The sequence below is a fragment of the Prionailurus bengalensis genome, chromosome A1 (assembly GCF_016509475.1).
Source record: "Prionailurus bengalensis isolate Pbe53 chromosome A1, Fcat_Pben_1.1_paternal_pri, whole genome shotgun sequence".
Classification (NCBI taxonomy): Eukaryota; Metazoa; Chordata; class Mammalia; order Carnivora; family Felidae; genus Prionailurus; species Prionailurus bengalensis.
In genome coordinates this window covers 114575932-114590809 of record NC_057343.1, presented here as the reverse complement: position 1 = coordinate 114590809, position 14878 = coordinate 114575932, and the positions used below count along the sequence as shown (strand labels likewise).

General features: G+C 38.9%; 1 pseudogene; it reads right to left on the bottom strand.

Moving 5' to 3' along the window:
* Window positions 1-14170: 14170 nt before the first annotated feature.
* Window positions 14171-14735, bottom strand: LOC122473090 (annotated as a pseudogene).
* Between the last annotated feature and the right edge of the window lie 143 nt (window positions 14736-14878).

Genomic DNA, 14878 nt, shown 5'->3' with positions numbered 1-14878 from the left:
CTGGTTCAGACATCTTGCTTGTATCTGTGTTGGTAAAGTCCCTGGCTGTCATTTCTTCCTGCTCTTTCTTTTGGGGCGAATTCCTTTGTTTCATCATTTTGAAGGAAGAAAAAGAATTAATGAGGTAAAAAAATTAAAATTAAAAAGTTAAAACAACACACACACACACACACACACAAATCAAATAAATAATGCCATATTCTAGGTGTGTTTTGGTCTGAGTGTTGAAAGGGGCTTGATAGATTAGAATAAAATGAGGAAAAAGAAAAAAAGGAAAACGTTTGAAAATTAAAAAAAATGAATACAATGAAATAGAATAAAATGAAATGACAGAAGTAAAATAGAATTTGAAAAATTTTAAAAAAGGTAAGAAATACAGTAGAAAAAAATTAAAGAAAAATATTTTCAATAAAAATTGAAAATAAAATAATTTTTTCTCTCTCTGTATTCAAGAAAAAGAAAAGAAATAAAAAAGAAAAAAAAGAAAATTTAATAGATGGACCAGTGAACAGTCTGAAATACGATTGAAATTACATTGTTTTCCCCTAGAAGTCAACTACAGACTTACTGTCTGTAAACTAAACAGGCAGAAAGACTTGTGGTCTTCCTGAAGAGTGAAGTTGGCCCAGTTGGGCAGAGCTTAGTGTAACAGCTCCATTCTCCACTAGATGGTGCTGCTCAGCTTACTGGGGTAGATTGTTGTGGCACTTGTAGGTGTATGTGCGCATGCGCAGGAGGGGTGAAAATGGCATCACCCCAGTATTTAATATCGGAGCACTGTTCTCCCCAATCAGCAATCATGCACCTGTCCTTTGTCTCTGGCTTCTGTCCACTCCCCTCTTTTACACTGTCCATGACCAAGCCCCAGGTGACACCTCCCTCCTGAGTTATCTCAGATGTGGCTGTTTTTCCCATCCCCTTACTTCTGAGGGACTGCAGCTTTGACCTGATCTTCCCCTCTGTGGGAGGGTCTCACTGAGCAATGGCCAGGTGCTGGCTGCACCCAGGAACATTTGTGGGACCATGCTGCTGCTGATGCCCAGAGATTGTGGCCGGGTGCCAGCCCACCCCAGAAAAAGTTCACATGATCGTGTAGCAGCAGTGTTTCAGGGATTATGGAAAATCACAACACACATCTGGCACCAGGCTTCACTCTTAATGACCATTTTCCAGCACCAGTGAATGTAGTTGTTCTCCAGGGTCCTGTGTTCTCTGGGGTTGTTCTCTGGGGCCTTTACCTATTGGGGGGCACACAGCCTCTACCAAATTCCTCCCAGCAGGGGAACTACCTCCCCCCGTGTGGTCCGAGCACCCTTGGACTTCACTCTGCTCCTGGGGATTCACCCTTCTCACCAGAGCACTGCTAGGTATCAAGCTGCAGAGTTTCAGACTATGTGCTCCCCCTGTTTACAGAGTCTTAATGGAATTTAAACCCTCTCCTTTCTCCTTTCTCCCTTTCTATTTCAGTCCTTGTGGCTGTTTCCACTTTTTCACTTTCTCTCCAGCTGCTTTTGGGGGGGTACTTTTCTCATACTCTCCCCCATCTCCGTTCTCTCTCCACAAGCAAAACAGCTCCCTGCCCTCTGTGGCTTTTCTCTCCCCCATTTCACCTCTCTGCATCACATACCTGCTGAGTTCTATGGTTCAGGTTGTGTAGATTGCTGTGTTAATCCTCAATCAGTTTCCTAGGTGTGCAGGATGGTTTAGTGTTGATCTGGCTGTATTTCAGGGATGCGAGACACAAAAAAACTTCCATTCTGTTTCACCACCTTGGCTCCTCTCTCTAAAAAGCAAATATTTAAAAATATTATTCTTTTGTCAAGTCTTTTTGGGGCTCTAATACTTAGTTTCTTCATGTTTAAGATGGAAATGTTAATAACACTAGTAGTAATAATAATGAGCGTTGTCATCTATTGAATGCTCACTATGAGCCAGACATTATGCTAGGCACTTCTTAGAATTATCTCATTCAATCTTCATGAACCCAAAGAGAAGGGTTCTAATTAGGTCCCCTTTCAACAGATAAGAAAATGAGAGCACAGAGAAGGTAGTTAACTTACTTATGGACACATAAATAGTAAGTGGTTAAGCCAGAGTGACCATAGTGTAATGGAATAGGCACTGGATGTGAATCACAGCCTTGGATTCCAGCCTTGATTATCTCACTAATTCTGTGACCTTGGAAGTCACCTAACCTCTCTGGATTTCAGGGTTTTATTGTTGTCTGCTTGTAAATGAGAACGATGGAAAACATGGACTTTATTTAAGTCCTTTCTATCTCTGACATTCTGGAATACTTAGAAATTATATTGAGAATAAAAAGGCCAACAGAGTGGACTGAATAGAATTATCTCCCATGTGGAACACTCCAGCTGGCCTTGATTTCTAGCTGTGACCCCTCTGTGCTGATGCCCATGATTACTCTGCAGAGAAGTCCTTACCAGCCTCTGAGCAGTTCTCAGCCATCTCACACTCCAGGCCCCTTGAACATTGCCCTCAATTCTGCAGTTTCTCCTCATGTGCCCTGAAGCCCAGACGACATGTAAACACCCAGACCAAGAACAATAATTCTGCTTCTTGGTATTGAGGAGTGTATCAATTTTCTGTAATTCCTTGTAGCAGAGTGAGCATACATTATAGAGTTCAAGTGCTTTGAAAATAAGCTATGAAGAATTGCTGTCTGCTGAAAGAACTGGCAATTTGTCAACTTTCAGTGGCTGAGCAGCTGAGTGTACTCAATGTGGTGTGTACTGTCAGTGCTGGCCTGAGAGAGGTATGGGCAAAGGAGAAGGGAGATGGTGGAAGGGAATGCCCCTCAAATTCTCAGGGAGAAAAATAATTTAGCTGTTGGAGATACGATGGGATTTGCACAAGAACTTGAAAGAAGCTATGTAAATTATAGCACATGGGTCTCAGTTTACATCAAGATATATAAAATAAAAACAAAGAAAAACCATGCAAACTTTGGCATGACATAAGTCAATCATACCATCTCTACTACCTGCTATTCTCATCCACCCCCAATAACTTATTTACTTGTGTCAACACTAGCAAATGTTGGCATCACCTGGTACCCTTGAAACATTTCCTACTTTCCCTCAGTAATTTTGTAATTCACATTTCAATTATGGTTGGTCATGGCTTCTTGGTAACTACAATTGTTTGAAAGATAGAATAACAATCTTCTTCTTTCCTTGGCTAATTAATCTTTCAGAGGTGTCTGCTTTTACAATGGTCTTATTCCCCCTCTCTATTTCTGTCCTGCCCTTTTCCCCTCCTTCCCTTCTCTCACATCACTGCCTTTCCCTATATGTTTGGTTTTTATTTATTTTTATTTTAAAGAGCGATAAAGAGATAGAGAGATAGAGTTGGGGAGAGAGGGAAGGAGAGAGAGAGAGAGAGAGAGAGAGAGAGAGAGAGAATGAGCTGAGGAGAGGGACAGAAGGAGACAGAGAGGGCTTCTTAAGCAGGCTCCATGCTCAGTTCAGAAGCCTGATATGGGACTCAATCTCATGACCTTGGGATCATTACCTGTGATGAAATCAAGAGTCAGACACTCAACCAACTGTAACATCCAAGCACCCCTTCCTATATTTTAAAAGAATTCTTGAAAGAGGTTCATTGATCACCACTCTCCCAGGTTGGGAAAAACTTTTATCTTAGCAAGCAAGATCAGAACCACGGAGAGCGTCACCACTTGTGCATGACTCTCCAAATTCATTCTTTTCCTTCCTTCCTTCCTTCCTCCTTCCTTCCTTCCTTCCTTCCTTCCTTCCTTCCTTCCTTCCTTCCCTCTTTCTTTCTTTCTTTCTTTCTTTCTTTCTTTCTTTCTTTCTTTCTTTCTTTCTTCTAGTTAATTAACATATAGTGCAATATTGGTTTCATGAGTAGAATTCGGTGATTCATCACTTACATACAACACCCAGTGCTCATCATAACATGTGCCCTCCTTAATACCTATCACCTATCTAGCCCTTCCCCTACACACTTCCTTCCATTAACTTTCAGTTTATTCTCTATTATTGAGTCTTTTATTGTTTGTTTCCGTCTGTCTTTTACCCCCCACTCTCCTCATATGTTTATCTGTTTTCTTTCTTAAATTCCACATGTGAGTGAAATAATAGGGTATTTACCTTTCTCTGATTCAGTTATTTCATTTAGCATAATACATTCTAGCTCCATACATGTCATTGCAAATGGCAAGATTCATTCCTTTTGGTGGCTGAGTAATATTCAGTTGTTTAAATATATACCACATCTTCTTTATCCATTCATCAATCTATGGACATTTGGGCTCTTCCCATAATTTGGCTATTGTTGATAATGCTGTTATAAACATCAGCGTGCCTGTACCCCTTTGAGTCTGTATTTTTGTATCCTTTGGATAAATACCTGGTAGTGCAATTGGTGGATCATAGGGTAGTTCTATTTTTAACGTTTTGAGGAATCCCCATACTGTTCTCTAGAATGGCTGCACCTGTTTGCATTCCCACCAACAGTGCAAGAGGGTTCCCCTTTCTCCGCATCCTCATCAACACCTTTTGTTTCTTGTTTTGTTAATTTTAGCCATTCTGATAAGGCAGTATCTCTTCATTGTTTTTATTTGAATTTACCTGATGTTGAGCATCTTTTCTGTCATAAACTCTAGGTCTAAAGTTCTCTTTTGGCCAGCAAAAGAGTGGATGCAGGATTAAAACAAGAGATGGCTAATGTCCTGGAAAAAGCAAGTGCCCTGAATAAGGGTCCTTTCCCCGTATTTATTCAGATCAGAAGGCTTGCGAATGTGATGGGAGTGTACAAAGAGACAAAGAAACTAGGAACATTAACTTGTGGATGTGAGAGGGAAAGGAGATTTTGAAGATATACACTGTTTGGGGTTTGGGTCAATATAAAATAAAATCCAGGTGCCGGGCAGATGGGTAGATGGTTGTTAACAGCAGACAAGAGACACCATGCTTGTTTATCTTTGCCAGCCTAGGGTATGAGACAGATAGGGGGAATAACCGCAGGGTTAATAAGCCACCTTTTCTTTTGTTAACCATCTCCACTCTGGGCTACTTGCCTGTAGCGCAGTGGTCCAAAGTCCAATTCACCAATGTACCTAACCTGGCCCTATTCTCCTATGAAAGGAGCTTTCTGCTATAGTACTAAATTTGGGGTGCTTTCACCCTGAATATCTAATCTTCTTATTCCTATGTATTGGGCACCTTTGCGCCATTTTTAGTTCAGGCCTTTGCCTCTCTCTATATATTTTTGGGGGCTCAGCACCCCTCCCTATTTTGGGGTGCCTTTGCACCTCCCTATTCCTGGCAGCTTTGTGCCTCCCTATTCTCAGAGTGTCTTTGCACCCCCCTATTCTTGGAGTGCCAATCTGGTTTACCCAAACTCAGGTGTGAGCATTTTATTGACTTTGTATTTCTTTGTGCCTTGTTAACCCATTGGTGTAAGCCTGGGGGATTCCTAAGCTTGTCCCCCACTCTTTCCATGTGTCTGTTAGCTCTCTGGATGTCTTTGGAAAAGTTTCAATTCATGTCTTCTGCCCATTTCTTAACGGGGTTGTTTCTTTTTTGGGTGTTGAGCTTGATATGTTCTTTATAGATTTTGATACTAACCCTTTATCAGAATGCCATTTGCAAATATATTCTCCCATTCCATTGAATGACTTTTAGTTTTATTGATTTTTCCCTTTGCTTTGCAGGAGTTTTTATCTAGATGAAGTCCAAATGGTTCCTTTTTGCTTTTGTTTCCCTTGCCTCTGGCAACATGTTTAGTAAGAAGTTGCTCTGGCTGATGTCAAAGAGGTTGCTGCCTATGTTCTTCTCTAGGATTTTATTGTTTCTTGTCTCACATTTAGGTCTTTCATCATTTTGAATTTATTCTTGTGTATGGTATAAGACAGTGGTCTGGGTTCATTCTTCTGCATATTGCTGTCCAGTGTTCCCAAAACCATTTGTTAAAGAGACTATCTTTTTTCCATTGGAATTCTTTTCTGCTTTGTTGAAGATTAGTTGACCATCTAGTTGTGGGTCTATTTCTGGGTTTTCTATTCTGTTCCATTGATCTATGTGTCTGTTTTTGTGTCAGGACCATACTGTCTTATTGACTATAGTTTTATAATATAGCTTGAAATCTGGAACCGTGATGCTTTCAGTTTTGTTTCTATTTTTTAGGATGGCTTTGGCTACTTGGGGTCTTTTGTGGTTCCACACATTTTGAGAATTGTTTGTTCTAGCTCTGTGAAAAATGCTGTTGGTATTTTCATGGGGATTTCATTAACTGTGTAGATTGCTTTGGGTAGTATCAACATTTTAACAATGTTTGTTCTTCCAATCCATGAGCATTGAATGCTTTTTCTTTTCTTTGTGTTCTCTTGTGTTCTATAGTTTACAGAGTACAGATCTTTTACCTCTTTGGTTAGGTTTATTCCTAGGTATATATTTCTTTTTGGTCTTATGGTAAAGGGGATCAATTCCTTGATATCTTTTTCTGCTGCTTCGTTATTGGTGTATAGAAATGCAATAAATTTCTGTACATTGATTTTATATCCTGAGACTTTGCTGAATTAATGTATTAGTTCTAGAAATTTTTTGGTGTAGTCTTTTGTGTTTTCTACATTGAGTATCATGTTGTCTGTAAATAGTGAAGGTTTGACTTCTTCCTTGCTGACCTGGATGTCTTTTATTTCTTTTTGTTGTCTAATTGCTGAGGCTAAGACTTCTAGTACTATGTTCAATAGTTATAGTGAGAGTGGACATCCTTGTTTTTTAACATAGGGATTTAGGAGATTTGATTGTATTCAAGCTTTGTATAAACTCTGTGAGGTAAGTGGGCAGACATTCCTGTGATACAGTTGAGGAAACTGAGTTATAAAGAGGCTCTGTGACATGTACAACTTTCATTTTCCCTAGTAGTAATAGGACCTTGATTCATATTCAGGTCTTGCGGTTCCAGAGCTAAAGCTCTTTTTCTATTACACAAAGTCATTACACCAGATATTTCCTAGTTTTCTCTCACCTTATTCTTTTATACTTTTTTTTTAACATTTATTTTATTTTTGAGAGACAGAGGGAGACAGAGCATGAGCAGGGGAGGGGCAGAGAGAGAGGGAGACACAGAATCTGAAGCAGACTCCAGGCTCCAAGCTGTCAGCACAGAGCACGACGCAGGGCTCAAACTCCTGAATCATGAGATCATGACCTGAGACGAAGTCGGATACTCAACCGACTGAGCCACCCAGGCGCCCCTCACCCTATTCTTTTAGATTTAAATTCTCTCAGCTTTTATTTATTTTACACAAATCTAGATTGATAGTAATTTTTTTCAGTACATTTTACATATAATTCCTCCATCTTTAGACTTCCATTGTTACTATTGATAAGTCACCTGTGAATCTAATTCATTCCTCTGCCATTTTCCTCTGAGAGTCTTTACAGGTTTTTTCCTCTTTGGTGTTCTGTGGTTTCACAGTACCACCTATCAGGTAATTGTCCTTCTCCCTCCCTTCCTTCCTTCTATTTTCCTTCCTTCCTTCCTTCCTTCCTTCCTTCCTTCCTTCCTTTCTGTCTTTTTTTCTGTCTTTCTTTCTGTCTTCTTTTTTCTTTTTACTTATCTTTTTTGGGATTTGTTGGGCTTCTTGAATCTTTGGATTGGTATCTTTTATATTTTCTGAAAAATCCCCTCCAAATTTCCCCTCTGATCTATTTTCTCTTCTCTCCTACTTTTGGGCCTCTGATTAAACTTATTAGATTCTTTCATTCTATCCCCCTTACCTCTTTGTTTTTATAACTCCTTTATTGAAATATATTTCACATTCCATGGAACTTACCAATTTAAAGTATATAATTTGGTGGTTTCTTAATATATTCACAGAGCTGTGAAACCATCATTAAACACATTCTAGAACTTTTAATCACCACAGAGAGAAAGTCCATACCCTTTAGCTGTTATCTCCCACTCCCCCATTACATTAGTTATGAACTGAATGTTTGTGTCTCCCCTAAATTCATATCTTGAAATCTAATCCTCCATGTGATGGTATTTGGAGGTGAGCCTTTGAGAGATAATTAGTTCATAGAGTGAAGCCATCATGAGTGGGGTGAGTACCATTATAACAAAAGCCATAGATCTAGCTTGGTCTTTTTCATTTATATGAAGATACAGTGAGAAGTCAGCAATGTACATCCTGGAAAAGGGCCCTCACCAGAACCTGGCAATACTGGCACCCCAATCTCAGACTTCCAGTCTCCAAAGCTGTGAGAAATATATTTCTGTTGTTTATAAGCCATCCAGTCTATGGTACTTTGTTATGGTAGCCTTAACTGATTAAGATACCACCCAACCCAAACAACCCTTAATCTAGTTTGTTTCTATATATTTACCTTTTCCGACCTTTTATATAAATAAGATAATATGATATGTGATATTTTGTGAGAGGTTTTTTTCACTTAGCCTACTGTCTTCAATATTCATCCATATTGTAACATATATCCATACCTCATTCTTTTTTATGGCTGAATAATATTCCATTGTATAGATTTACAGCATTTTGTTTTTTTTTTTTTTTAATTTTTTTTTTCAACGTTTATTTATTTTTGGGACAGAGAGAGACAGAGCATGAACGGGAGAGGGGCAGAGAGAGAGGGAGACACAGAATCGGAAACAGGCTCCAGGCTCCGAGCCATCAGCCCAGAGCCTGACGCGGGGCTCGAACTCACGGACCGCGAGATCGTGACCTGGCTGAAGTCGGACGCTTAACCGACTGCGCCACCCAGGCGCCCCTACAGCATTTTGTTTATATGTTCATCAATTGATGGACACATGAGTTTCTGCCTTTTGGGTACTATGAATAATATTGCTAAAAACATTCATATACAAGGTTTTGGATAGACATGTTTTTTCATTTCTCTTGAGTATATACCTAGGAGTGGAATTGCTGGGTCACATGTTAAATCTATGTATAACGTTTTGAGAAACTTCTAGACTATTTCCCAACGTGGTTGTGGCATTATATATAATCCACCAACAGTGTATGAGAGTTCTAATTTCTTCACATCTTTACCAATACTTCTTATTATCTGACTTTTTGATTATAGCCATTCTACTGGATGTAAAGTAGATACAATTTGCATTTCCCTGATACTAATGATGTTGAGCATCTCTTTAATGTGCTTAATGACAATTTGTATGTCTTTCTTGGTCTATTCAGATTTTTGGACCATTTTAAAATTGGGTTTTCTGTGTTTTTACTATTGAGTATAAATGTTTTTATATATTTTAGATACAAGTCCTAATCAGGTACGGTTTGCAGATATTTTCTACCATTCTGTGAACTGTATTTCACTTTCTGGATAGCGTCCTTTGAGACAAAATAATTTCTAAATTTAAGGAAGTGATATTTATCTATTTTATCTTTTTTTGCTTGTGCTTTTTGTGTCTTAGCTTGTGCTAAGAATCCATTGCCAAATCCAAGGTCATGAAGATTTATTCCTATATTTTTATCTAAGTGTTTTATAATCTTTGTTCTTACATTTAGGTCTTTGCTCCACTTTGTGTTCCTTTTTGTATGTGATCTGAGATGAGTCCAACTCCATTATTTTGCATTGGCTATCCAGTTGTCCCACCAGAATTTGTTGATAAAATATTTTTTTCCCATTAATAATCTTAGATCCTTGTTAAAAATAAATTGACCATAAATGTATGAAGTTACCTTTGGACTCTCAGTTCTAATCCATAATCTACATGTCTATCTTTATGTCAGTGCTACAAGGGCTTGATTACTATAGCTTTTTAGTAAATTTTGTTAAACTTATCCCTAAGTATTGTACTTTTTTCGATGTTGCTGTAAATGGAATTGTGTTCTTAATTTCATTTTTGGATGCTTATTGCTGTAAAATACAATGCTGTAAAATACAAGTGTATAAAAATACAATTGATTTTTTTTGTATATTGATCTTGTATTCTGCAATCTTGCTGAACTTATTTATTAATTCTAGTACTTTTTTAGTGGATTCCTTAGGATTTCCTGTATACAAGATTATGTCATCTGTGAATAGAGATAGTTTTACGTCTTCCTTTCCAATTTAGATGTGTTTTATTTATTTCACTTTCTTTCTTAATTGCCATTGCTAGAACATCTGGTACAATGTTCGATAAAAGTGGTAGAGTGGACATCCTTCTGTTTTTTTTTCTGATCTTAGGGGAAAGTATCTAGTTTTTGTACCATTTAGCATGATGTTAAAGTAGGTTTTTTGTAAATGGCCTTTATCGTGTTGAAGAAATTTTCTTCTATTCCTAGTCTGTTGAGGTTTTTATCATAAAGCGGTATAAGATTTTATCAAATGCTTTTTCTGCATCTAGTGAGGTAATTACATTAATTGATTTTAAGATATGAAATATCTTCTTTGTCTCTTTTCCATGTTTTCCACCTTATTATGGCCCTTATACTTTATTACAGTCTGTGTCTTCCCACTAGAATAGGAGTCTGATGAAAGTTGAGACTGCATCATATAACATATTCTTGACTTTATGAGGGAGATCTTTGTGGATCCTGAAATATGTGAATCCCTTCCCTTCAAAATGCCACTGAAACAAAAGGAGAGGAAAAACTAAGTTGAACTGAGGTGTGTATTCTGGATACTCACTGGGGCTTGGAAAGTGTCTTTTTCTTACATACCAGTCTTGAAGCAAATAATTCAATTTTTAGCCTCAGAAAAACAACAAACCATGGGCTTTCAGGATCACTCTTGAATAAAATAACCATTCAATGCTCTATCCCCTAGGGCCATAGACCAGTGGTGTTCATCCCTATAGTACTGGCATGTAGTAGGAAGCAAAAAAAAAATGTTTGTTTATTTTATTATGACTGTGTACCCTGTACTAGATGTTAGATTAGGTGCTGAGGTTATAGGAGTACATGAAATATAGACCTTACCTCAAGGAATTCACAGTCAGTAGAGGTAGAAAGATTATTAAAATACAGGGTAAAAGTGCTTTGGTGCTGTAAGCACAAGGGAGCGGATAGGTCCCTTGTAGCAAGTGAGGTCTGAGTCTTCTCACACTTCTATTGCCATCTCCTAGTCCATGTTACCATTAACTCTCTTCTAGAATAACGTAGAAGTCTCTTCTAACTGACTTCTCTATTTTCACGTTGCTACACATGCAGTCCATTCTTATTAGAGCATCCAGAGAGATCCTTTAAAAGTTTAAGTGTACTTATGTCTCTGTTCTATTCAGAGACCACACCAACTGCTAGTCTTTCCAGAGTTAAATCCCAAGTGTCTGCCATGGTACTTCTGCAAAAGTTCCCACCTTATCTGGCCCTCTACCATCTCTCTCATCTCTTTTCCTCCTTTCACTCTTGATAACACCACTGTACAAGCTCTAGTCTCCCTGAAGGTCTTTCAACACATCAAACTCATGCTGCACCAACCTGGGGTCTTTGCATTTGTGGCTTCCTCTTCCTGGAGTTCTCTTCCCAGGTATATCTTTCCCACACTCTTTTCAGGCTTCTGCTCAAAGCCATTGGTAGCAAGTATTTCTCTGACTACTCTACATAAACTGGGAGACTACATTTCCTCCATTCCCTCTCCACTCGAGCCTGCTTTGTTTTTCTCTCTACCACTCATTCATTTATCTGTTTATTGTCTGTCTTCCCCAACTAGAATGTAACTTCCACCAAGTCAGATATTTTTGCCCATTTTGTTCATTGTTGTTATCTCCATTGCCTGGCATGCTTCCTGGAATACAATACAGCATTAAATAATTGCTGACTCAATTAATGAAGGATGAATAGGAGTGACTTAGAAGAAATAATGATCTGGGATATGAGGTAGATAGGGGGTTAATTGAATTGAATAATTTAATTTCCTCATGTGTGAGGTTTTGGTTTTGGACTGTGTGGTTGCTCATATCCATTTTTGTTCAATCATCTCTGAAATAGCATAACAAAATGGAAATGTTGAAGCCCAAAGTGGACCACTGTTCTGTGTGAATGACACTGACAGCTTTTAGCTATCTGAGGGTGAAGGGATGCCTGACGGGTGGTGGCACCAAAGCACATTGCCAGGCAGTGAATATGGTTCCTGAAACCACAGCTGAATCATGGTTACTACCCAGACACCTGGTTCTCACATCCTAAGAACAGCTCCTACACCAAATCTCAAAGCTCAAAGTTAATAAGAGGCATCCCCAGCATAATGTATTATTAATGACTGTTGTTTATTAAGTGCTTCCCTTGTGCCATGCTTAGTGCTGGCAACTTTATGATGTTCTCTCTTATAACCCTCAGAAGTAACTACTGTTGTCATCTCCATTTTATATATAAGAAACCAGGTCCTCAAAAAATTTCATAACTTGCCTAGGGCCATGTGGCTGTTAGGTGACTGAGCCAGTAAATTTTAATTTCAGTCTGCTGGAGTCTAAAACCTGTGTTCTTGGCCACATTGTATTTCCCCCAGATCAGCCACCTGCAACAAATATTTTACCTCGTAGGGCAAGAACACATCTCTCCAGTTTCTCTACTTTCCTGCCTTTGGAAATGAGGTTTGGGATGTTCCAGAAGCAGGTGTGAGTTTACCCACAGCTCTGACAGGGCTGTGCAGGTCTGGACACAGCTCTAATTGTATCAGTTGTGATTTAACATACAATATTATCATAACTCAGGGAAGTTATTAGCAGTGCAAAGGATAGAAAAGATTAAGAAGATTGCTTCTAAGAATAAATACATTCTTGCCTAGGAAATGTATTTTCTGTAATAATTTTGGGGCTCCAATTTCCATGCACTTTATTGAAAGGAGCCTGCTATATATTGTAGAGAGAGTTTGGATTAGCTCAAGTTCCCTTGGGAAAGGAACAGGGAGGTGTGTACTGAAATGTTATGGTGAGTTTCCTGTAATTCTGTTATACAGAACTAGGGGGCTAGACAGAGGGTTTGAGCTTCAAAAAAAGAAAAGTAGGCTGTAGGTGGTTGTAGGTTTTTCAGAGGGTTTGTGGTTCAGATAGTAATTCCTTTTGGGGGCTGATGTTTCTTCTTATGGGCAGTTTGGGTGGGTACTCAGACCACAGAGACTGTTCTTGGGATTAAGAAACAAGGTATTTTCAGAAGAAGCCCTAGTACAGCACCTGGATTAAATCATGGGGAATGTTGTGACATCCCTAGATTATGTCAAGGGACAGTGTTGTGACACCTCTAGATGATGTCTTGGTTAGTGCTGTGAGACCGCTAGATGTGCAGTGCGCTGTGAAGCATTATGGAAAGTTGTGGCAACTGAAGTTAGAGAAATCATTTATGGGAGACTTAGCATTTTAGACTTGGTATAGATCCCTCTACATGTGTCATCCCATGGTAACATCTGCCTCATGCAGTGGTCCTCAGGGCCTTGGCTGAGACTGGAGGGGACTCTGAGCATATTAGGAAAGCTATGACATTGTCTAGCCTTCTAGGAGTTGCCTATAAGCCTCTTTAATGCAAGGAAGATGGTCAGAATTGTCATGAGGCAAAAATGAGTTTATGTAGTCTTATTAAGTCAAATGTCAACAAGTTTAATAAAGTGGGGGTTTGTGAAGAGAGGCATGATCTTTTGGTCTCTGTTCGGATTCTCTTCTTTCTTGTGCTGGATCTGTGCTCTGCTGGTCATGCATGTTCCAAGGTGAGTCTGGCCAGCTCAGGCTCATTAACTTTATTGGGTAACATGATGCAGGATATGCGTGTGTGTGCGCATGCATTTAGAAAGCACTAGGTGGGAATCAAGGCTCTTGAAATTCTCTGAGGCTGCCCTACTGCCTCTACATGGCATAGGTAGCCCACAAAAAGGAGAACTCTGTCTTCATTGTGAGCTACTCACCTTAACAACCTCCCGTCGCACTTCATACCCCAGATGTTGCTCTCCACTCTCCAGGTCCATCCCTACCTTTTTTGTAACTTGGACTTCAGTTTGATTCCTCTAGTCAATGTCTTAATTGAGTTCTCCGTATGCATGAGTTTCCTTAGTTCATTGGAATTTGTTAGCTCCTTTTTAAAAGGCTGTTCATTTGCTTGTATTTTATTTATTTTTATTTTTAATTCCCCATCCCCAAATGAATACACAGCTTTTATGACATCTTTATAATAGCACAGATAACTCTGAAAAGTCGCCTAGCATCTTGCTTTTTCTGAAACTGGGCAACTTTGATCTTATTCATCAGCCTGCTGAAGTGTTCTTCTTTCAGAAACTTACATACCATCCAAAATTTTTCTGATATCCTTGTTTTTAACCATTATGGCTTGCTAAGTCAAAGCAGCTAAGTTTGATACAAGTTCACTGTCATTTTATTCAAGAACTAACTCATCTTTCTGGGCTTGAGATACTGAACACGCAATGCCTGGCCTCATATGAACCCTGAGGATGTATTTTTCACCCAAGAAATTTCAGATTTCATCAAGAGAACATTCTCCTGAGTAATGACATTGCTGGGGAAGTGAGCATACACAGACCTCATCTTCTACAGGAAGTCCTTGTAATGCCCTTGATCATGTGTTGTACGTGACTACAGAGAGTGAGAACAATAGCCAGTTCCTTTCTGTTTCCTCACTGTTTGTCCACTTAATGCCTCTTCTTTTTCTTTTCAAGGAGGCTGAGTTTTACTTTGACATGACTGAAGGTTCCTCTGGGGCCCTTCACAATTACAGTGTGTCCCTTCAGAGTGATGTTGGCATGTTCTGGAATGTTGACATTTTGATTGCTGAGAATGGCCTTCATTTTTGCAGTAGATGCAGCAAAGAGTATTTTTAAAGTTTTCATTGAAGTATAATTGACATAATATTAAATTAGTTTTAGGTATACAACACAGTGATTCAACAATTACACATTCTGCAAAATGCTTGCCATGGTAAGTGTATTAC